This window comes from Sciurus vulgaris, assembly GCF_902686455.1.
Source record: "Sciurus vulgaris genome assembly, contig: HiC_scaffold_182_arrow_ctg1, whole genome shotgun sequence".
In the NCBI taxonomy this organism is placed as follows: domain Eukaryota; kingdom Metazoa; phylum Chordata; class Mammalia; order Rodentia; family Sciuridae; genus Sciurus; species Sciurus vulgaris.
The window spans coordinates 314,521-340,225 of NW_027632871.1; the positions used below are offsets into that span (position 1 = coordinate 314,521).

The window sequence follows — 25,705 nt, forward strand, 5'->3', positions numbered from 1 at the left end:
ATCTATCCCAGTTATTGATTCTTGCTTTTATTTCTTGTGCTATGGGAGTCCTGTTGAGGAAGTCTGGTCCTAAGCCAACATGTTGAAGATCTGAACCTATTTTTCTTCTATAATGTGCAAGGTCTCCGATCTGATTCTGTGGTCCTTAAACCATTTTGAGTTTAGTTTCATGCACGGTGAGAGATATGGGTTTAGTTTCATTCTGTTGCATGTGGATTTCCAATTCTCCCAGCACCATTTGTTGAAGAGGCTATCTTTTCTCCATTGCATATTTTTGGCACCTTTGTCTAGTATGAGAAAATTATATATATTTGGGTTAGTGTCCATGTCCTCTATCTGTACCATTGATCTATCTTTCTATTTTGGTACCAATACCATGCTGTTTTTGTTACTATTGCTTTGTAGTAGAGTTGAAGATCTAGTATTGCGATACCCCCTGCTTCACTCTTTCTGCTAAGGATTGCTTTAGCTATTCTGGGTTTCTTATTCTTCCAGATGAATTTCATAATTGCTTGCTCTATTTCTGTCAGGTACGTCATTGGGATTTTAATTGGAATTGCATTGAATCTGTATAACACTTTAGGTAGTATTGCCATTTTGACAATATTAATTCTTTCTATCCAAGATCATGAGAGATCTTTACATCTTCTAAGGTTTTCTTTAATTTCTTTCTTTAGTGTTCTGTAGTTCTCATTGTAGAGGTCTTTCACCTCTTTTGTGAGATTGATTCCCAAGTATTTTATTTTTTTCGAGGCTATTGTGAATGGGGTAGTTTTCCTAAATTCTCTTTCTGAAGATTCATCACTTATGTATAAAAATGCCTTGGAATTATGAGCATTGATCTTGTAAACTGCTACTTTACTGAATTCACTTATGAGTTCTAAAAGTTTTCTGGTGGAATTTCCTGGTTCCTCTAAGTATATAATCATATCATCAGCAAATAGGGATAGTTTGAGTTCTTCTTTTACTATTCGTATCCCTTTAATTTCTTTAGTCTGTCTAATTGCTCTGGCTAGAGTTTCAAGGTCAATATTGAATAGAAGTGGTGAAAGAGTGCATCCCTGCCTTGTTCCAGGTTTTAGGGGGAATGCTTTCAATTTTTCACCATTTAGAATGATGTTAGCCATGGGCTTAGCATAGATGGCCTTTACAATGTTAAGGAATGTTCTCACTATCACTATTTTTTCTACTGTTTTGAGCATAAAGGGGTGCTGTATTTTATCAAATGCTTTTTCTGCATCTATTGAAATAATCTTTTGATTCTTGACTTTACATCTATTGATATGGTGAATTACATTTATTGAATTCCTGATGTTGGACCAACCTTTCATCCCTGGGATGAAACCCACTTGATCATGGTGCACTATCTTTTTAATATGTTTTTGTATGTGATTTGCTAAAATTTTGTTGAGAATTTTTGTGTCGATGTTCATTAAGGATATTGGTCTAAAATTTTCTTTCCTTGATGTGTCTCTGTCTGGTTTAGGTATCAGGGTAATATTGGCTTCATAGAATGCATCTGGGAGGGTTCCCTCCTCTTGTATTTCATGGAATACTTTGAGAAGTATTGGAATGAGCTCTTCTTTAAAGCTTTGTAGAACTCGGCTGAGAATCCATCTGGTCCCGGAGTTTTCTTTGTTTGTATCCTTTTGATGACTTCTTCAATTTCAGTACTTGAAATTGTTCTATTTAAATTTTGTATGTCTTCCTCCGTCAGTTTAGGCAATTCATATGTCTCTAGAAACCTGCTGATGTCTTCGAAATTTTCTATTTTTTTGGAGTATAGATTTACAAAATAGCTTCTAATTATGTTTTGTATTTTACTCGTGTCTGTTGTGATATTTCCTTGTTCATTCCGAATTTTAGTGATTTGGGTTTTCTCTCGTCTTCTCTTTTTTAGTGTGGCTAAAGGTTTATCAATTTTGTTTATATTTTGTAGAACCAACTAACTATTTTGTCAATTTTTTGTATTGTTTCTTTTGTTTCAATTTCGTTGATTTCAGCTCTGAGTTTAACTATTTCCTGTCTTCTACTACTTTTGGTGTTGGTCTGTTCTTCTTTTTCTAGGGCTTTGAGCTGTAGTGTTAGGTCATTTATTTCTTGAGGTTTACTTGATTTATTGAGTGCGGTCCATGAAATAAATTTTCCTCTCAGTACTGCTTTCATTGTGTCCCACAGATTTTGATATGATGTTTCTTTGTTCTCATTTACCTCTAAAATTTTTTTAATTTCCTTCCTAATATCTTGTGTTATCCATTCATCATATAATAGCATATTGTTTAATCTCCAGGTGTTGGAGTAGTTTCTGTTTTTTACTCTTTCATTTACTTCTAATTTCAATCCATTATGATGTGATAGAATACAAGGTAGTGTCTCTATCTTCTTGTATTTGCTAACATTAGCTTTGGTGCATAAAATATGGTCTATTTTAGAGAAGGATCCATGTGCTGCTGAGAAGAAAGTGTATTCGCTCTTGGTTGGATGGTATATTCTATAAATGTCTGTTAAGTCTAAATTATTGATTGTGTTATTGAGATCTATGGTTTCTTTGTTTAATTTTTGTTTGGAAGATGTGTCCATTGATGAGAGAGGTGTGTTAAAATCACCTAGTATTATTGTGTTATGGTCTATTTGGTTTCTGAAATTCAGAAGGATTTGTTTGACGTACATGGATGAGCCAGTGTTTGGGGCATAGATGTTTATGATTGTTATGTCTTACTGATTTATGCTTCCCTTAAGCAGTATTAAATGTCCTTCTTTATCCCTTCTGACTAACTTTGGCTTGAAGTCTACATTATCTGAAATGAGGATGGATACCCCAGCTTTTTTGCTGAGTCCATGTGTATGGTATGTTTTCCCCCATCCTTTCACCTTTAGTCTATGGGTATCTCTTTCTATGAGGTGAGTCTCTTGCAGGCAATATATTGTTGGATCTTTCTTTTTAATCTAATCTTCCAGTCTGTCTTTTGATTGATGAGTTCAGGCCATTAACATTCAGGGTTATTATTGAGATATGATTTGTATTCCCAGTTCTTTGGTTCATTTTTTAAATTTTATTTATTTATTTTTTGACTCGACTTGGTTTCTCCTTTATTTGTGTATTCCTTTAGGATCATTCCTCCCTTTGCTGATTTGCATCTTTGTTTTTCATCTCTTCCTCATGGAATATTTTGCTGAGAATGTTCTGTAATACTGGCTTTCTTTTTGTAAATTCTTTTAGCTTTTGTTTATCATGGAAGGATTTTATTTCATCATCAAATTTGAAGGTAAGTTTTGCTGGGCATAAGATCTTGGTTGGCATCTGTTTTCTTTCAGGGCTTGAAAAAATGTTGTTCCAGGCCCTTCTAGCTTTTAGGGTCTGGATTGAAAAATCTGCTGATATCCGAATTGGTTTCCTCCTGAATGTAATTTGGTTCTTTTCTCTCACAGCCTTTAAAATTCTGTCTTTGTTTTGTATGTTAGATATTTTCATTATAATGTGCCTTGGTGTGGGTCTGTTGTAATTTTGTGTATTTGGAGTCCTACAAGCCTCTTGAACTTGATTTTCCATTTCATTCTTCAGATTTGGAAATTTTCTGATATTATTTCATTGAATAAATTGTTCATTCCTTTGGCTTGTTTCTCTAGGCCTTCCTCAATCCCAATAATTCTTAAATTTGGCCTTTTCATGATATCCCACAGTTCTTGTAGATTCTGTTCATGATTTCTTACCATCTTCTCTGTTTGTTCAACTTTGTTTTCAAGGTTTAATATTTTGTCTTCAATGTCTGAGGTTCTGTCTTCCAGGTGTTCTATCCTATTGGTTATGCTTTCTATGGAGTTCTTAATTTGGTTTATTGTTTCCTTCATTTCAAGGATTTCTGTTTGTTTTTTTTTCAATATCTCTAACTCTTTATTGAAATGATCTTATGCTTCCTGTATTTGCTCTTTTAACTGTCGATTGGTGTGATCATTCAATGCCTGACTTTGCTCTCTCATCTCATCATTCAGTGCTTGCATTTGCTCTTTCATCTCATCGTTTGGTTCCCTGATCATTTTACTTATGTACATTCTGAACTCCCTTTCTGTCATTTCTTCTGCCATGCTGTCATTGGATTTTACTGATGTAATATCTAGATTTGTTTGCAGCATTTTCTTCCCTTATTTTCTCATATTGTTCAAGTATCAGTGGACCGCTAGATATTGCTGATTTCCTCTATTGACTTACAATGTCCCTGAAGATTTCTAGAATATCCCCTGTTAGCGTTCAGTAGGCTGAAGTCTTGGAGGATGTTGATAATGTGGTGCTCCACAAGGTTGTTTCCTCTCTAGGGGTGGTGACCTTCAGGTGGCGTATATTCCCTGTTAGTGGGAAGAGGTGCCTCCACTTGTTGACCAATTGTCATCCAAAGGGTAACTAGGCTGTGGACTGAGGCAAGGCCTGCTTGGGCCTGTGTCTCTGGTTTTACCGTCCTCGTGGGAAAACCTCACCTGGCAGGGAAGACTCACACAGTGGGGAGTTCTCACTGGTCAGTTTCCATCCTAGAGGTTCCCCTCAATCCACAACTACTGCCTGGGCTGGTCTGCCTTCCTCTGCAATATTCCCAGGGGCCCGAACCTACCTCTTGTGTCATATTCTCCTCAGAGAATCTGCCCGCAGTCCTGAAAACTTCGCTCCACCCCTCAGCTTGTCTCTGTGCGGCTCTTCCCCCAAGAAGCCGCCTAGGTCCTGGGACCCTGCTCTGCACCTGATCGCCTGGCTATGCGGCCCCTCTTCTAAGCAACCACCTGGAGCCCCGTATAGTCACTCTGAGTCCCCGCAACCCACCACACTCCTCTTCCTCTGGGCAGCCACCCGGTGTTCCAGTGCAGTCGCTAGGAGTCCAAGCAACTCACTGCACACCTCCTCTTCCTGACAACTGCCCGTAACCCTGGTGCAGTCACTCCGAGTCCACGTGACCCACTGCGCTCCTCCTCCTCCTCCAAGCAGCCCCCTGGGTGTTCAGGAGCGGTCGCTCGGAGACCAAGTGACCCACCACATGCCTCCTCCTCCTCCTCCTCCTCTGGCCAGCCCCCCGGTGTTGAGGAGCGGTAGCTCTGAGTCCAAACAACTCACCGCATGCCTCCTCCTCTGGGCAGCCACCCGTAGCCCTGGTGTAGTCACTCCAAATCCAAGCGACCCACTGCACTTCTCCTCCTCCTCCGGGCAGCCCCCTGGTGTTCAGGAGTGGTCGCTCTGAGTCCAAACAGCTCGCCGCACAGCTCCTCCTCTGGGCAGCCACCCGTAGCCCTGATGCAGTCACTCTGAGTCCAAGCGACCCGCCATGCTCCTCCTCCTCCTCCTCTGCAGTTCCCTGGTGTTCAGAGTGGTCGCTGTGAGTCCAAACAGCTTGCCGCACAGCTCTTCCTCTGGGCAGCTGCCCGTAGCCCTGATGCGGCCGCTCTGAGTCCAAATGACCTGCCACACTCCTCCTCCTCCTCCGGGCAGCCCCCCCCCCAGTGTTTAGGAGCGGTTGCTCTGAGTCCAAACAGCTTGCCGCACAGCTCCTCCTCTGGGCAGCTGCCTGGAGCCCCGGTGGGTTGCTCCGAGTCCAAGCGTTGTGCTGAGCGGCATCCTCTACGATGCTCCCGGTTGTCCAAGTTCACTGCTCCAGTGGAGTGAGGGGTGTCTCGTTGGGCAACTCTACTTCACAAAGTTCCCTGCATTCCAGGACTACCGCCCCATCCATCACGACTCCCGAATGGGAGAGAGTCACTCAGTGGCTTTGAGTTGGTCCCAAGTCTCTCAATATCTCCTCTTCTTGAATCCTGAGACCTGGAGCAACATGAAATGCAGCCACCCTCTAGTCCACCCTCTTGAAATGCCCAGGTTTATTGATTTATACAATGCCTGGCATGAAGAAGTCTTTAAAAATTGACAACTGTTATTATAGTTACTATAATCAAAATGTAAAATCAGAATTTTTCTATACCTTTTTCTTTAAGGAAAATATAAGCTCTTCCCTTTAATATGGTTATGCCAAACTAATTGCCAGTTACCTGGATTCAAATTTGGTCATGATTCATATTTGGGGTAAAAATGCAGATGAATTGCTACTCTTATTTCACAAAACGGGGCTTTTGTGGCATAAGTTGCTTAGAATTTATTATGTTTGTTCTACCAAATACCACAACTATTCTGTATTGCAACTACTACTATGAAAAAAATTCCCAAAATTGTCTTGACATGACACTGTCTGGCCCATCTTGGAAGCAATATGTTATATATTATATTATGTGTGTGTGTGTGCTCTCTTTTTTCTTTTTTTTTTTTCCCCTCTCAAGGACAGAACAACTGAAATAGTGCTTTCTTCCTTTATCTCAATTACAAACTCAAATAAAAGATATTCTGAGATGAATTGTGGCCCTCTCCCAAGATGTTTAGATCCTAACTTTCAGTAATCATGAATGTAACCTTATTTGGAAACACAGTCTACGTATTATCAAGTTGAATTCATCAGGGTGAGCCTTCATTTATTATGACTAATGTTATTATGAAAAGAATGAATTAAGAAACAGAGACACTCACAAGAGAAATGCCATGATGGCAGATGTCCTTCTCATTGATCAGCAAAACAAGGCCAAAGATTGCCAGATAACTACCAGAGGCCACAAAAGACACATGGAATAGATTCTCCCTCAGAATTCTCAGAAGGCACCAACCCTTCCAGAACCTTCATTTTGGACTTCTAGTCTCCAATATTATTATATAATATGTATTGTCAGACAGTAAATTGTAGTTTGATCTACTCAATTTGTGTTACTTTGTTACAGCAGCACTAACAGACTAATACAGAAGATGACTATTTATAAGAGTTTTTTTTAAGATGCTCAGTTTAAATTTTCTTATAAGTCCTAGAATTGGAAATAATATCTCTATCTAAATATAAATTATATATATATATATATATATATTTGAATGCTTGTGTTATAAAGAACTTTTATGTCCAATGGTCACAAGGATCTATAGTTTCCAGTTTGAGAAACAATGTAAAACAGAACTTAATAATATTAATACCACATGTAACATACACACCTCCCCTTCTTACTGGTAGTGTAACACAAAGGCAAAAGACTTGCATTAGAATATCTTTGGCACTATGCCAGGACCATGAATAAAATATTCTGAAGGGCAGAGTTCAGAGAAAAAAATCATAATTATGTGCTTTTTCAAAGCCATCACATCCATTATGCCACAGCCCTTCACCATGGTCCGGGAAGACCAAACACTGCTTGCCATTTACCAACATATCAAGGACTTGGTGTAGCCCCAGAGGCTGACTTTGGTTTTACAGTCTTAAAGGAAAAAAGTCCAAAAACCACCAATAGCTTTGAGATGATAATCTGATCTGCATCAGTTTGTTTCCTGCACAATTAGTAAAATCCTGCTTATTTGTTTAGTTCTCTGCAAGAGATACTGTTTCCCTGTTTTTTTTTTTTTTTTTTAATATTCCAAGTGTTTTGGTTTGAAACCTTCAGGCAAGACTGCATACTGGTTAGCCTATATTTAGAACAAAGCAAACACATGCAATTCTTTAGAACTAAGTGCTTCTTCCAGCAGGCCATGGAAAAATGCTAACCTCAAAATAAAACAATACTGCTTTCTTTAAATCAACTTTATACTTACAGTGAGGAGATATTGACAGCATGCATCAGTTTGAGTGACTGAAAATAAACAGAAGTGAAAAAAGCACTATTACTTTTAAAGCCAGATTTATTTAGAGTAAATATATGACAATTACCATTATTTTCTCAAATAGCAATCTCAAGATATCTCACCCAGAAATGAAAGTTATGATGCCATTTTCATGAATTCAAAGGGCTTGTTAGTAGTGTTCCCCCATCAGCTCATTGATCATTGATTCTAAATTGAGATCAGGGCAGAGAGGTAGAGAAGATATCTGGGTTTACCTAGATAAACAATCTATTTAAGAAAAGAAAAAGAAAACAGATATTAAAGTGAGCCTCTCTGGAGGTCTAACTTTACTCTAGAAAAGTAGCAACATCTGCAAATACAGGACAGGCCCACCATAAGGCATCCTGTATAAGAAGAGCAGAAAATTCCTTCAAGTGACTTTTATGTTTTCCCACATCTCTGGATCAACCACAAGTTCAAGGTTAGGAATGTGGGCAGGGAGTGAGAAGATGTGTGTTCTCACTCTGATCCCAGTATGCAAAGCTTTGAAAACTCAGAAGCCTTTGAGACTTAGGTTTCCCCCTCTGTGAAATCATTGCATTGGATTAAAGACTGTTTCATTCCAGTACTATAATTTGCAGGAGAGATTCAATTAGAATTTGCAATTTAAATTTGTTTTGCTGCTGTGTTGAACCAGACATTTTTAAAGTTCCTTCAACACATTCTTTCAAAATTCAGGTTCAACCCTTATTTTTATTAATTAACATGCTGGCATGTAAGATCACACAATAAAGCATCATTGCAAAATTAAAGATTTCAATTAGCTTCAGGAAACTTAAAAACATTTCTACACATTGAAGATCCACCTTAAAAATGGGGAAAAATGGAAATATATGCACTAAATATTTTAAATAACGTTTACCCTGGGAAGACAGAATGTATGCAGTTTTCATGTTCTTCAGTGTACATATCTAAATTTTCTAAAATTTTCACAAAGAACATGTATCATATTTGCAATCTAGGAAAATACAGAGTGATATATATATATGTGTGTATATATATATATATATACACATACTAGGGATTGAACCCAGGGGCACTTTACCACTGAGATATATCTTCTGTCCTTTTTATCTTTTAATTTTTTAATTTTGAGATAGTCTCACTGAGGTTCTTAGGATCTCACCACGTTGTTGAGGCTAGCCTCAAATTTGTGACCCTGCCTCCTGAGTTGCTGGGATTGTAGGTGTGTGCCACTTTGTACAGCTACAAATCTATTTTAAATGGTGCCACAAATCATGCTAGTACTGAAATTCCTTCTTTATTCTTATGGTAGTTGATACTTTATTATTAATAAATGATTTTATTGGTAGTCCTATAAAACCGTCACCTGCAGATTTTTTTTTACATTCAACATAATTACTTTTTAAACAACTTTTCAAGCCATAAGATTCGTCCACTTCAAAGGTATGATTTCATGATTTTTAGTAGCTTCACCAAGTGGTGCAACCATCACCATAAATTAATTTTAGAACGTTTCATGTCTTAATAAGATCTCTCATGCCCATTTATAGTTAATATCTGTTCTCACACTGGTCTTAGGAAACTACTATTCTGTTTGCCTTTCTGAATATATCATACACATGCAATCATGCAACATGATGATTTTATCTGGCTGCTTTTATTTCCCATTTTTGAAGTTCATCCTTAGTGTAGCATAGGTCAATAATTTATTCCTTTTCATTTGTGAATAATATTCCATTGCATGGATATATGACATTTTGTTTAACCCACTCACTTTTCAGTTGTTAGCATAGCTTGTTTTTATTAATATTTTAACATTTTTATCTCCACTATACATCTCCCTCTCTCTTCCCAGTTTTCATTATTTATTGACTTTGTCAGTCCTAGATTAAAAAGTTGAGAAAGTTTATTATTTTCCAGATCCATCAGAAGAGAACTTGAGTCTTACCAATAATAGCTTGCAACAGCTTGCCAGCTCCAGGAAAAAGACATTTTGGAAATAGACCTTGTAACCCCCATTAATTCCCAGGTTACATCTTGACTGCCTGAGCTACAGCCACAAAGGTAGGCTGCTTTCAAATTCCTGACTCCCCATACAATAGTTGAGATAATAAATGTTTATTGTTTTTCAAGCCACTTACCACTTGAGGTAAACTTGTTATACAGTAATAGATAACAAACACAGATATGGGTAGTCTTCCATCTTCCAGAAATTCATAGAAACTTTCATTTGCTTATGTCTCTCCACATCCCTCCCTCATTCACTTTTAACAACTTTATGAATTTATTACCTTTAACTTTTCACTGCCTTGTTTACAGGTTCAGAAAAGTAAACAGTAATATTTGCAAGCAATCTACCCTCTCATACCAAATCTGGGACCATTTTATTTAAATGAAAAACACTTTCCTAAACAAAACGTGAACATAAATTCCCCGTGTAACGTGGTTACAATATGTCTCAAGGTGATATCATTGTTAAAATGCCTGAAGAAGTTGGAAAGGAACAGTTATGTATGGAGCAGGTGTTATGGTTTAGACATGAGGTGTCCCCCAAAAGCTCATGTGTGAGACAATGCAAGAAATCATAGAGGTAAAATGATTGGGTTTTGAGAGCCTTAACTTAATCAGTGAATTAATCCCCTGATAGGGGTTAACTGAGTGGTAACTGAATGCAAGTAGGGTGTGGCTAGAGGAGGTGAGTCACTGGGGCATGCCTTTGGGGTTTATATTTTGTCCTCTCTCTCTCTCTCCTTCCTGGTGCCTGCTCCCAGCTGCTTTCCTCTGCCACACTCTCTAGATGATATTCTACCTTACCCTAAGCCTGAAGGAATGGACTCAGTCATCAATGAACTGAGACTTCTGAAACCATGAACTCCTAAATAAACTTTTGCTACTCTAATTGTTCTTGTCAGGTCTTTTGGTTGCAGCAGCAAAAAACTGACTAAAACAATGGGCATGAAAGTCAGCCTAGAAATGTATCTAGAATGCTGATTTCCAGGTTACTCATAGGGATGCTTGCATAGGGCACTGTGGGGAGACTATTTTAAAGGAACACCAATGGAATAAACTAACCAATCCAGAAACAGACCAAAGTTACCATAGAACTTTAATATATAATTAAGATGGCATCTGAAATCATGAGGTAAAAGATGAACTTTCAGTAAATGGTGCTGGGACAAATGGCTTACCACTTTTAAAAAGATAAAATTGAATCTCTACCTCACACCATACATAAGGATAAACTACCACTAAATCAAGGATCTACTACAGAAAAATTAGATCATACAAGTATTAGAATTAGGCACAGATGGATTAATTTAAACCTGGCCTTCGGAAAAGGTTTATGAGAAAAAAAAAAAAAAAAAAAGGATTATGAGTAAAATCCAGATGCACTGGAACATACCCCACATGGTTCTGATGCAGGTTTCCCCCACAGGTGATACAGAAAGCTATCATAGATACAAGTAGCTCAGAAAATATATCTGTGTATGTGTATCATACATCAAAGGCCAATGTAGAAACCTGCATAGAATTTTACAAATATGTGTTGGTGCAAAAAAAATTTCTTTTTAGTTTTCAAAAGTGAAAGGAATTCCTTGTTCATTGCTTCATTCATCTGAACCACTTGACATCTCCTAACTTCATTCAGGTGAGCCTGAGGACAAGAATTGTTCAACACTCACCAAGGGCAAGTTGTGGTCTTCCCTCCTTTTGACTGTTCTCTCTACTATCTCTGTGTAATTGTTCCTTCTCTGCACACCATAAGTGACTTCCTCTCTAATCAAGAGGACACTCTGAGATCCATTGTATCACTTAGACAGGTTAAAAATGCCTTACCTCCTTTAAGAAAATGTCAGCCTCCCACAAAACATAAAACTTGTCAATTGAATTCATCAACCAGATGAGGAAAAAAAGATCATTTCTTCAATTCCAGTCAATACTGATTAGCAGAAGAATGTAGGATGGTTGTGCAGCTAAGTATTATTTTCAAAGAAGTGAGATGTATAACTTTACATGAAGAATTTAATTACAGTTTACATATGCACTTGTAAGACTGGCCAGATTTTACTTGTTGAACCAGCAACAACATTACCACTTAAGCTTTCCTTAAAGAAAAGGAACTGTACCTTAGAAGTGCCTAGGATTCCAAACTGTTGTTAGAATCACCAGGGAACTGAATCCAGCATTTGGATATACCCTTTATGTGACAACCAGCTCAGCTGTTGAATCAGCTTGGTACCATTCAGGAACTTCTACCAGTTCCTCTATGTAGGGCTTTTTCACCATGAATCTCTCTGGAAATTTCTAATCCCTATTGGATAAAAGTAAAGACAGTTGATATTGTCCCATTGGTCACTGTGAAAAAGAAAGTTTCTCAGAAGTATTAAGGCTATAAGACAAAGCAAGATATGCATGGTGTGAGGCAAGGATACAATTCCACATTTTCCTTACAGATAAACAGTTGTCTTAGCCATGATTCAGTGAATAATTGATACTTTTCCACTGACCTTCATTGGTTATTTTGTTTTATATGTAAGACTTCATAATAATTCCATTCTCTTCATTTTTTCTCTTGGTTTATCCTTATACTATACCACTCTGCCTAAATTATGCTGTTCTGTAGTAAATATTGATATATTGAAAGGTAATCCCCTGCACAGCCCCACAGGATATTTATATTCTTGGTCCTTTACTCTTCTGTATAAGGTTTACAAACAGCTTTTAAAATTCCACAAAATATCTTGCTGTTTCCACTGGACCTACACAGGGTCTACAGATTATCTAGAGGAGCCTAGACATCTTAAAAATATTGTCTTCCCTTCCAAAAACATAGCATATTTCTCTATTTACTTAGTTTGTTTTTTCAGTATCAGGAATTAAACTCAATCACTGAGCCACATCTCCAACCCTTTTCTGTATTTTATTTAGAAACATGGTCTCACTGAGTTGCTTATTGCCTGGTCAAGTTGCTGAGGCTTTGAACTTGAGATCCTCCTGTCTCAGCCTCCGTACTCACCAGGATTGTAGGAATGCATCACCATGCCTGGGTATTTTGTTCTTTTAAAATGTCTTTTGATAAAATTTTATAGGTACCACATTAAATTTAGATTTAATTATAAATATCTATCATCTAGGATCAGTGACAGAGATAATGATCAATGGATACATACATAGATACATAATTATTACAACAAGGTCATCTTTTGAGTTTGATTTTCTATCTCCTATTAATGCATAGAAATGAAAATCAATTTTATATATTAATTTGACAACCAACATTGTTTCTACATTCATTAATTGTAATCATTTTCCTATTTTTTCTTTCTGGATTTTCTTGTACACAATCATAGTATCTATGGATAACGATGGATTTGGTTCTTCCTTGTGAAAGAAAGAGGAGGTAGGAGGAGGATGAGGAAGGAGAGAACGAGGAGGAGGAGGAGGTGAAGGAGAGGAGCAGGGGAAAAAGGAGGAAAGAAGAGGAAGATGAATTGATTCAAGTCTTTGGTATTTCTTCCCAGCTTCCACAGATCTATATCCACTTCTCCAGTTAATAAGACAACAGAGGTCCTCTCTGGGGAATATTGTCAAAAACTAAAAATAGTTTATGAATTATTCTGATTCACATACTTCCCCACTTCCATCCTTAGCTTGCAATTTGGTGGATATTACTAAGTATTTGTTTAATTTCCTTTCAACAGAATTTATGGCAAGGTTTTTAAAGAGTTTATACAGCACCTTTAAGAGATTATTTGCTCAAACTCCTAAACCCCAAGTTGTAGTCTGTAAATGACTGACACAAGAAAAGGAAGTCAGCAAAACCACACAAACTTCACATGAAAGAGGAAGGGGAAGATACTTGACCAATTAAGTCACAGAAAATTAAAGAACTGTCTGTTCAGTGGACTATAGCAGTTCTTTTCAAAATGAAGAAGACGAGTTCCACATTTTTTTGTCAAAAACAACAGCTAGAGGTGACAAACCTAAAACCCCATGTGGGACTTGGATTAAGAGGTATTATGGTGGAACTATCAAGGAGCATCAACTGAAGCATCATCAAATGTTCAACCAACTCAAAAATACACACATAGGCACAAGAGTCGGGGAGAGAGAACCTCGGATTTGAAGCTTCTGAGAGCTGAAGGAAGAGACTAAATTATGCTCAGGAAAAAAAATAATTATAAAAAAGTAATAATTGCAACATTTGCTTTGACTTATTTAATAGAAGAAATGCCTATAAGGAATAAGTGTTCAGTGATACCCAGAGCCCTCTTACACCATTATAATTTCTCTTACTCTTTTTTAAAATATTTATTTAAATGCCCATTTCCCCTGCCAGGCTCTATTGGAGAAGAGCTATATCATATTCCTCCAGTGTACTTCCTGGTTTTGTTAAGTGAATTAAAACACAGAGTGGGAAAGACATGTCACATATGTTATGTCCCCCTCATTACACTCAAGTTATTCTAAAATAGAACAATTGGCAAGCCTACTGATTTGGCAAGACTACTGTTTTAGCTACCTTTGTGTTACTATAACAAAGTACCTGAGGCAACCTAATTTATAAATAGAAAAATGTTATTTAGCTCACAGTTCGGGAGTGTCAGTCCGATTGGACAGCCAGATTGCTTTGGACCTTTGGTAATGTCAGCACATGGCAGAGCAAGCCATTTACAGCATAAATAAGGAATCAGAGAGACTGAGAAACCAGGGTCCCACAATAGCCTTCAAAAACACAACCAGTGACCTAACCATCTCCCATAAGTCCACACCTCTTAAGGGTCCACAGCACCTTTCCATAGCACCACCCCGGGGACCAAACCTTGAACACACTGACCTTTGGGGAACATTCAACATTCAAACTCTAATAGCCATCTATGCAAGATTAGCGTGAGATGCTGATTGCTTTAACTGACCCTCACAAAACAGCCCCAAGTGCTGCTGTGAGTAGCCATGTCTGAAGTTTTTTAACAAGAGAAAGACATAAAAAGTAAAAATTTAAGCACTTATTGAAAGTATTTTGGTATGTGACTCACCATTTGACCAATACAAATAAAGAACACTCTTCTCTCTTAGTAAGGTTTCTATTGCAGTTATGCTACATAACAAATAATCCCCAAAACTCAGTGTCTTATGACAAATATTTCTTTTCTTTCACTCTTATGATTGGGGCTGATCTCATCTCATCTCGGATTAGCAGCATTTAGCCCCAGGGTGTCAGTGTGGTTTGAGTTTCCACCTGATCATTAACCAGTATCTATTGAGGAGAGATTCTCTTCAGAGGACAGCAACATTTAAGATGTCAAACCAAATAATGCAAACATATTTATGTCCTTCGTACATATCACATTGACTCCCATTCCTTTAGCAAAAACAAGTCACACAGCCAAGTCCTATAACAGTGGAGTGGAGAAATCTACTCTGCATTCTCAGGGAGAAATACTACCACGTCCCAGGGCACAGGGACTGAGCTTGGCATTCCAAAACAGAGGCAGTGCAAGTTAGGAACCATAATTTGATGTATCACTCAGAACTTCCAGGTTTTAATGAAAAGGAGGGAAAGGAGTGGACAAAATAGAACCCTGTGTCTAAGGCTGTTTATCCCTAACCAATACAAAACTAAATTTTGAAGAAGTAATTCACAGACTCCAGAGTTTAACCTAAGGTAGATTGTACTTTCCTCCTCCAGGACAAATACAAGTCATGGACTTTAGGGTTAAGGTCCTTCTGCCATTTCCTCAGGCACTGTCCTCTTGGACACTTAAAGACTCCCTCAGCTAGAAATCCTTAATTCTTCTCTTAGCTAGGTATTACTACTCATAGATCAAGTATCTGCTGAGATGCTACCTCATCATGAAGCCATCTCCCAGCTCCTCACTGTCCCCAGCTTAAGTCAGAACACCACTGTAATCTTTCATTTTACCCTGCCCTATTTTGCTCATATACAATGTGTGATGCTATGACCTTGTTCTAATGCATTTCCTCTTTTGTGATTCACTTGAGGCAGGACTGCAACTATGTTTGTATCATGGATACTGATACTAACCTTTGAAGAAATGGAGAAAGAATTTTTTGACTTAATAACATTTTTTTCTTTCTTTCCAAATGGCAAGTTTTGCTACCAGTGGAAGTTCAGGTTTCAACCACTTACACTAAAGTCAACATTTTTCCCAAACTCATGGAAGAGCCACATGTCATCAAGCATCCTGACTTAGAGATCCTTTAATCTTTCATTGTCCAATCATACTAGTCATATATGGCTACTTAAATAAGCTTAAATTATTTTTATATTAACTAAAATTCACAATTCCTCAGTTGCACTAACTACATACCATATTGGATGACACAAATTAAAAAAAACCTTTCTATTATTTCAGGAAGTTCTATTGGACAAACTTGCTTCTGAGGAAACACTCAAATATATAAACAAATTCTTCTCTGTTAAGTTATTCAAAGGAGTGTGAAGTTTCACAAACTGTCTGATTTTTAAGAATCTATTTGCAAATCCTGAGCAGCTTTGACTCAATTTGGCCAAAGCACAATTGTCCAGCATATAGCTCCTTAAGAGTTTTTCAAATTAAATTCCATAGCCTTCTTCAATTTCTAAAAAGTGCTTTCCACTAATGTTTGCAAAAGAAGTGTAGTTTACTAAGGCAAACTCATTATGTGCCCTTGCTAAAATCAGCTCCTCCAGGTTGGCAAATTCCAGAGTCATCTCTACTCCTCTCTGTTGGTTTTGGCCTAACATATGTTAATCTTAACTTAGATCTGTCAGCTCTTCACTTTCCTTCTCTTTGTGTGTATCCTTTTATTCCCCCACACATGCTGTCAACTGGCTCTTTAAACATCATTTGGATGACTTGCAACTGACCTAGCTTCTTGACACTTCCTTGCCATTTCATGGTATAATCACCTGCAAATGAAGTATAACCTTATTTTGACACTTTATGCTGAAGTAACTTCCAAAACTACTTATTAGTCAGCATTGAAGACTCTTTAGAGACAGTGCTCAGCTTACCTTTCTAATCCTATTCCTCTCACGTGCACTTCCAACTGCCACAGCCAGGTGAATGGACTCAGTCTGTCCCAAGTTCTCTACGGTCATTTCTTTCTTTCTTTTTTTTTTGGGGGGGGGGGATAATCAATTTTTAAAATTTGTTCTTTCTAGATATATATGGCAGTGGAGTGTATTCTGACATATTATACTTACATAGAATAAGTATAACTTGTTCCTGTTAGGATCCCATTATTGTGGTTTTCTGCCATAGCATTTTTGCTCTCATCAGTAACCTGCAGTCCCATTTTTCCTTAAAAATGTCCTCAAATGTCCCTAATACCCATTGCCTCTTCCTTTCCATAACTTTCCCTTTTTTGCAATTTATTTAATTTAATTTAATTTTATTTTACAAACTAATGGGGTAAAACTTATTTCTCTGGTTGTACATGAAGTAGAGTCATACCATGTACATAGGATAATGATGTCTGTCTCAATCTGTTATTTTTCCTTCTCCCCAGCCCTCCCACTCCTCTTTCATCTATACAATCCATCCTTCCTCCATTCTTGCCTCCCTCCCATTCCCCATTATGTATCATCATCCGTCTATGTTCAGAGAGATCATTCATCCATTGATATTTTGGGATTGGTTTATCTCACTTAGTATGATATTTTCCAACTTCATTCATTTGCCTGCAAATGCCAAAATTTTATTCTTCTTTATGACTGAATAATATTCCACTGTGTATATATACCACAGTTTCTTTCCAAAGTGTGTTAATTTATATTTTATTTTAGCTCTAAAATATATGCTGCTTGTTGTCACTTGTATTATATCATCATCATATATATTTTTTGCTTAAATAGTAGTATGATAACATCCTTTTTTCTGTGGAGATTAGGAATTTTATAATGCTTCTTTTATACTCCACCAAAGTTAGGATAACACAGTATTCTCAGGATAATAATATAATATGCATATATATGTATGCACATATATATAAGGGGATATATAGGGAGAATATGTGCATTAAATAAATATGTATTTTGTACATATATGAATGTTTGTATATGTTTATAAGTCTATGATGAATGAATAAATAAGGCCTATTGCAGACTCTCAGGTTTGCTTTGACTTCTTATCATATGTCTTTAATTTCTATGGTAAACATCCAGGATATCATATAGAAAAATCATGTATCATGCCAGAAACCACTTAACAATGTGGGCTCAATACCACCATGCAAAGGTAATTACTTCCTTCAAAATGCTGTCTTACTTCATCTCTTCCTTTTTTCTTACTAGTTTCCACATTTAAAAACAAAGGCTTAAAACTCAAATTCTGTGGTCTGAACCTATTTTGTAAGAAATATATTTCTTTTGTCAATCAAATTGAGAAACTGCATAAAATAACAATAGACTGTATCAGTACTCAACTGTATATACATAGTGAAACAAAAAAGAAAAAGGTAAGCCTTACCCTCACTTCATTTGAATACAAGTTTCTAGGTTAATTCATTAGACAGCTTAAAAATGATGACATCGAAATATATGAAGTCATATGGGGGCCAAGCCTGATCATCAACAAATTCCTTCTGTTACAATGCCGACATTTGTCTTTTCTAAACTGTTTTTAAGTTCTTTGAAGGATAGCACTACAGTAAACTCACAGACACTCCTATTGGTGATGGAGACAAGAAATTTGAACAATACCAAGTAAAAAATAACTTTAAATTACTTAAATTTGATATGAAAATGTTAATATGTGTGCCAAGATTTCTAGGAATTAAATATGATATTATTTGTGATAATAAATAGAACCCTAACATCACATTGCAAAAGCTTTGGTGAGTTTCTGAGTTGTCTCAAATCTTTCACACTTGCCTCTTCTCACTTTTCTCTCCCACCCTTTCTGGTAATAAGTTGGTAAAATACCTGTCTTCTCTCAGGTCTCCTTTGCTTAAAAAAAGTAAAAATGGTCAAGCATTTAAGTTTCAAGGACTTTTCTGAATCTAAAGAAAATAAGATATTTGAGATGTCAACATTCTCACAAATGAGCATATCAATTACAATTGGCGGAGTGGCGCTTGTCTGTAATTTCCCTTGCTGTCTTCCTTATAAGTTTTACCCAGAATTTCGATCTACCTTTTAAAAAGTTGCTCTTTTTCTTTTCTTTTTTTTTGATAGTGAAAATGTATTTTATTTTTAATACAATAGCTGCCAGCAATATACTGGTGTTGATGTTCCAGAGAGGGAAAAGAAAATACAAGCATTCTATAGTAAACTTTCATTTGCCTATTCAAGAAACTCTAAAGAAAATACTCCAATTCTGTTTAACATTATGACTTGGGGAGTTTTGTATTTTCCCAAGATAAAAATATAATTTTGGTTGCCCCAACCTTGATAATCTGTAAAGGATGGAATTTTAAAAGCCTATAAATATCAATAATGAATGCTTCCCTCTCTTTGAATTAAATATTGATTATAACCAGTGTAAGAAATTGGTGAACCAATTAGTTTGATGAAATGTATATCAAAATGTTCATGAAAAAATAATTTCTATTTCCTCTCCTTTTTACTTTGTAGATACTTTCTAAGTGGGTTTTTCTTTAATGCACAGAAATAAAAAAACTATCTGCATGCCACTCTGGAGAGATTCAAAACTCAACAGAAGTAAAAATGCCTAAATTCTAGAACTGATCCACGCAGTGTAAGAATAAATGTCAGAAATCTCTTAATTGTATACAGATTGTTCAAAGGATTAGAGTTGTGAGAGCCAAAGTTACCAAGAAATAAAACTTATCTGAATTTTACTGAAATCTAATTTTTTTAAAAAGGAAATGATATCAACTGGAATAGTACAGACTTTCCAACTGTAATTTCTCAGCGTCCCTTGGAAAATGATGAAACTTTCTTTCCATTCAGACTCCAATCTCTTTAAAGAAGTATAATGAAATGAAGGGGAATTATTTTTTTAGCTGAGGAAATAAAATCAGATGATTTCCTTATGTCAAGTCCAATACTATTTGAATTGCCACAAGCATTTTTATGTCCCTCTCTCAAGCCTGTAAGCTCAGGGCCTCCCACAGACACACAGTGGGGTGAAAGCTGGGTGCAGGACCTGTCTCTTTACTAGCCTTTAAGCAGTCGCCAATCTAAATCATGTTTGACTAATTCTTTGATAGAAAAAAATCTGTCTTTCTACAGAGAAAAATAATTCTGCCTTCATCAAAACCACAAAGACTTGCCTTCCTTGAACATTCAGAGAGATGGCCAAGTGTAGTCACTGGTAAATAAAAATGAGGGAACGCAGCCCCGCAGGCACTCTTTCTGGTGGGCCTCCGCCGGCTCCTCTCGGGCAGGACAGCGCTTTCTCCAGGAGCTCCCACTCTGTGTCACCTGGCCCTCCATTCTCTAAAGGACAGCTACCCCTTCTCTCAAATCTTCCTCAGCTTTAAGCTAGTAGGTGTGGTTCAGTATCACCTGGAGTCCAAATTGTCCTGTTTAAAATGTGAAGACTGCAGGGGTGCGGAGACCTGCTGTGCCCCAGGGGCATGGGACACTGCTCCCCCCAGCCACTGAGCTGCACCACAGCTTGGCTCTCGATGGGTGCCAGGCGGTGCTTCCTTCTGGAACCAAGTAAACCATCCAACCCTCAGTTACAGAAAGACAGGGGCTTAAAACCTGATCAGCAACAGTTCTACAAAAGGCAAGGCCAAGGAATCTCCCTGACCACACAGATGGATGTCATCCGGAGCTTTTCCTTATCTTCCTATACTAAGCTAATTACTGAGGTTAAAAATGCAGTGTACTTACAAAAGTCAGGCTGCGTCCACAAAGCCAGTGCTTACTAAATGTTAGCATATCAAAGGGGAGAAAACATTGCCATCTTAAAGCAATATTCTTAAAATTCTTAAAGCAAATAAAAAGGAAAGAAACACCTATGAGAAATAGCACTTCTTAAACAAGTTAGGTATAAAAATGTTATTATAACCACAGTCTTTGGAGCAGTACTAAGAAAGTCCATCTTGGTTTTGTTTTTTGAATAAGTAAAACACATAGCAAACATTTGTTCCACGTTCACCAAGTTCATTGTTCTTTGTTAGAGCACAAATAACTTCTAATTGAGGACCTCAACTTAAATAACAAAAGTCAAAAACACATAGTAGAGTGCTATTCCTCAATCAATGCGGCTGCAGAAAAATTTAACTCAGGGAAGCACAGAGACCAAGATCAGGCCAGTCGGGTGAATGTGCACTCACCCTAACACTGCGATCTGTCTCTGTCGATGCAATCTGTCTTTGTACCCTCTGTGCGAAGTCCGACAGTAATTGGGCGGCATGAGAGTTGGTAAGGTATGCTTTTTAGTTTTCAAAACAGAACAGATAATGCGCTCTCCAGATTTAATCCACATTAAATATGCTTTAGAAACAAAATATACTTGATATTTTGACAAACCCACTCTACATTCTTTAGACTTATTTCTGGACTCATTAATTTTTACATCGTTAATCATTGCACTGCAAGAGCTAAGTCAACTAAGTGTCAGGGTATGTAGTGTTGCTCAAAAAAAAATCTACAAACAGCAGGGTGTATGGTTACCTAAAGGAGCTTTTTAAACTGCAGCTGATCCTGTTCCTAATGAATGGCACTGGGCGAAACACATGACTAACAACACAGAGTATCAGGCGTCCACTGGTTTCCCTCCTAAGAACAAAATGCTGGCGACCTTGAGAATACCAGTCCTCCCTCTAAACTTCCACCTTCCACATAGAGTCAGATGATCCAATCTGTATGAAGGATGAATGATTTCAGGCAAAACTAAAAATCTGTCTAGAAAGAACATCAGGATTTGTAGTGACTTTCTGTGGAAGGCGCCCTCCTCTGGTGGTGGTATCTTTCAGTATGTATCTAGGATAGACTAACTGAAAGAGTATTTCTGATACAGTAGCAATCCTTTAATATACTCTTACTAAATACTACAAAATGCCAAAAAAATACATAAATTCTTCTGTACCTGTATTATGCACCAGGTTGGGGTTGACTGATGTCATGGCTACTATTTTAACAGCTAAACATTGTACCTCAAAAGTTCTGCCATCTATACACAGAATGGTGAGGACTCCAGAGAGATGGCAAACTGCCTTTCAAGTGAAGGGTCTGTGATGGAGTGTCCTGAAGTCAGAGGAGGAGGATACACTGGGAGGGAGGTAGGCAGGGTGAGAGGGTCTTAGAATAATACTGCTTAGGAGTGTATATTTTAAGATAACTACTATATCTTGTCTATCCTTGATCCTAACCTTGAATAACTGCATGTTCATGCAAAATACATTTCTACTTTATAGGAAGATGAGCAGTCTGTTAGGAAAAGCATATTCTTAGGGGAAGATCTGAAAACATCTCTCAGAAGTGCTGTTTTATTTGGTAAGTCTTTTGGCGACATCACTGTATGCTATTTCAACCTCCTTATCGCTCGGACAGGTGTTGGTAAACTCGTCCCTACTATAGGCATTGGTTAGGTATCTCCAGATGCCAGTCATTCGTTTGGGAATATCAAAGTTGCGGTATTTTTTGGCCACCTCCTTGACGATGTGCAGTTTGGGCAGCAGGTTGCAATCGGCTAATGTCATTTCATTGCCATCCAGAAATTTACATGTGGAAAACTTAATGTCCTCCATGCTGTTCTCATCGATTTCATCAGGAAGCGGGGAATTCAGGTACTCGTCCAGTTTCTGCAGTGTTTTCAAGAGTCCCCTCTCAGAGCACTTCTTTAGCCTCTGGCCTTGAATTCTTGATGTAAGCAGAGAATTTGGCAAAGATGTTCATTCCAGCAGTATTTGATTCTGGGTGTTTTGGTGAGAGCTTTAAGTACTTGGGAGGACATAAGACTTCTTCAAGAAATTCCTCAATCTTATTTACATCCGTTTTGACTTCACTGTTGAAAGTTATAAATGGTGGGTGGGTCCCGGGAGCCAAGTTCTACAGGTATGCAGGCCTGCAGGCTTCCTTTTCCGGTCAACAGTTGTGACACTAAATACGACTCCTTTGAGCCAAAGGATCATGAAGAGCCTTTGGGAAAAGGGGCAGTTTCCTGTGCTTTCGCCGTCACTGCCAGCCTTCACGAAGAGCTTGATGAGGGGCTCTTTGTCCTCCTCCTTCAGCCCTTTCAGCGGCATCGACAACGCCATGGCCGGCTCGGTTGGGCTCCGCGAATGGCAGCGGGGCTGCTGCTCCTGCTCCGGTACTCTAGCTGCCGGCTCCACCACGCTGCGCTTGCAGGACAGTCGCGGCGTCGAGCTGGCGGTGGCCTCAGCTCCTCAGCACCGCCCAAGCCCCGCGCGCTGCTTTTTCTTATAGTCAGTATTTACCAATATAATTTTATGAATTTCTTTCTTCATAGTTTCTTTATAGAAAAGTCTTCTTAGGAATATTACTCAGCCATAAAGAATGATAAAATTATGGCATTTGCAGGCAAATGGATGAAATTGGAGAATATCATGCTAAGTGAGATAAGCCAATCTCAAAAAGCCAAAGGACGAATGATATCGCTAATAAGTGGAGGATGACACATAATGGGGGGGAGGGAAGGGTTAGTGTTAGGGTTAGAGTTAGGGTTAGGGAGGGGGGCAAGTATGGAGGAAGGAAGTACTGTATAGAGGGTAAAGAGGGGTGGGAGGGGTGGTGGGAAGGGAAAAAATAACAATGAATCAAACAACATTACTCTATGTAAATTTATGATTACACAAATGGTATGCCTTTACGCCATGTACAAACAGAGAAACAACATGTATCCCATTTGTTTACAATAAAAAAAAATAGAAAAAAAAAAGAAAAGTCTTCTTATATGGTATCTTCATCAAATGATGGTGAGTGGAGCACTCTGTTAGTACAGGCACAACTGAAATGGTCCTATTGATAATATCAAATGACAGTTGAGTTTGGTATAGAATTCCTATGTAGTAAACTCAATGAAGAAATATGATTGGTGAATGCACTCTTAGGTTTTGATGTTTGCTTTTGTTTTGGTTTGTGTTTTTCACATTTAAAAATGTGCTCATTAGCCAGGAGTGCTGGCACATACCTGTAATCTCAGTGACTTGGGAGGTTGAGGCAGGAGGATAGCAAGTTCAAAACCAGCCCCAACAACTTAGGCCTTAAGCAACTTAGCAAGATCCTGCCTCAATAAAAAATAAAGTAAAATAAAGGGCTAAGGATGTATCTCAGTGGATCAGCACCCATGGGTTCAATCCCTGGTATCAAAAAAATTCCCAATTTCATACTTACTCTCAAATTACAGTTTAGCTTGATACAGAACATTAGCTTCCTCCTCTTTTCTAATAATTAAAAAAATTTCAATACATCCTTGATGCTCTGTGACTTCAATTAATCTTTCTGAATTTATTTCATGTAATCCATTCAGTATTTGGTGGTGCTCACCTTTGATCTGAAGCCTTGTGTCTTTCTGGTATTATTAAAAATATCACAATAATTCATTTGTATAATTCCCCTCAACCATCCCTCTTATTTCCTAACCAAATATATGAGTGTGTATGTGTGCATGTGTGTGTGTGTATACACAGATAATTTTTCAATTCATTTTCTATTATCCTATTTCCCTTCTAAGATTTTATCAGTCTGCACAGCATTGTGTATTGATTCTTTACTAACAGCATTGCATTTACAAATTTTATTTTTACTATGAATTACCAGCTAGAATATTTTTAAATGTCCATGCTTATACATTTAATTAATTTCCAGGATATCTCAAAGATTTTTTTCTAATTTCATCTGCTTTAATACATAACTTTCTAACTTTTTTATATAACATTTACTAATTTCTGGAAATAAGCTTATTATGAAAGTCATTTTTCATTTGTGCTGATTGTTGATCTTTTTGACTGACTTTCTTGGCACCCATTTTTCCTGTATGCTACAAGATTGTAGTTTTCAGATTTATTTTGAGTGTTGAGGGAGTTTAGGGACACCTATCATCCTGATTTGCCCAGGACTGATAGTGTTCCTATAGTCAGGATTACAGTGCAACAACAGGAAAATTCCCAGCAAAGCAGGAAGTGTTGATGTACAACTTCCCCTTACCAGTTTGCTTCCCTCTCTGGCTAACAATTTTAACTTTCCTTTTCTCCAGTCCCCTGAAACTGTTACCTTCCAGAACTAAGCTTCTACTGTCAGCTGAGGGCTTCTGTCCTACAAAACAACACATTTCTGATCCAGCCAAAGGGCTCTGGCTGCAAGGCTGTCCTTCCAGCAGCTGTACAAAAACCCAAGATACATGCAAGATAAATGTGTTATCCTGGTTCTTTTGAGCCTTTTTCATGACATTCCAACACCACCTCTGGTTTCATACAAGGAGACCAGTTCAGTTCCAAATGTAAGATGCTGCTTCAACCCTCAGGAGTCAAACCTCTGACCACCTCTGTCTACCTCCAGACCAGGGGCACAGTGCATTCATAACTCCAGCCTCACCTTGCCACCATATGTGTTTTCTCTTTCTGTCCCATAGCATACCTATGTCTTTCTAGCGTTTAGAAATACTGTATATCATGACCTTGTCTAGAACAGAGGATAGCTTAAAGTTCAGTTTCCCAAAAGCATTCTGTCCAAAACTTGGACCTTGAAACACCATGCCAGTAGAAAGACTTGTAAAGCCTTTCAAGTCATTTTACAGCCTCCAAGTCCTCTCAGCATTTTCTCTGCTCATTCTTTTACATAATGACTATTTAATATGTGAAAGAAACTTATCAACTCTTGAAATGTTTGTTATGCATTAACTCCACAGAGTAAAAATTCTGCTGAGAATCATGATCAAGAAAGAATTCTTGGCAAATCACAAAAACAGGTGTCTCAAAGTTTACAGAAGAAATTTCAGGGCTATTATCCACAGGAACACTTATAATTCATCAGCATGCAGGGTCCTTGGGGACAAAGGTTTATTCATCTTGATATTCTGAACACTTAGCAACGTGCTGCCACATGTTAGGCACTCAACACGTTTTGACTGAAGATGATTGAAC

At 37.7% G+C, this 25,705-nt stretch overlaps 1 pseudogene across 1 annotated transcript; it reads right to left on the reverse strand.

Moving 5' to 3' along the window:
* Nucleotides 1-21,822: 21,822 nt before the first annotated feature.
* Nucleotides 21,823-22,909, reverse strand: LOC306652392 (chloride intracellular channel protein 4-like; annotated as a pseudogene). The gene has a single exon. The product of its transcript is annotated as a chloride intracellular channel protein 4-like (transcript).
* Between the last annotated feature and the right edge of the window lie 2,796 nt (nucleotides 22,910-25,705).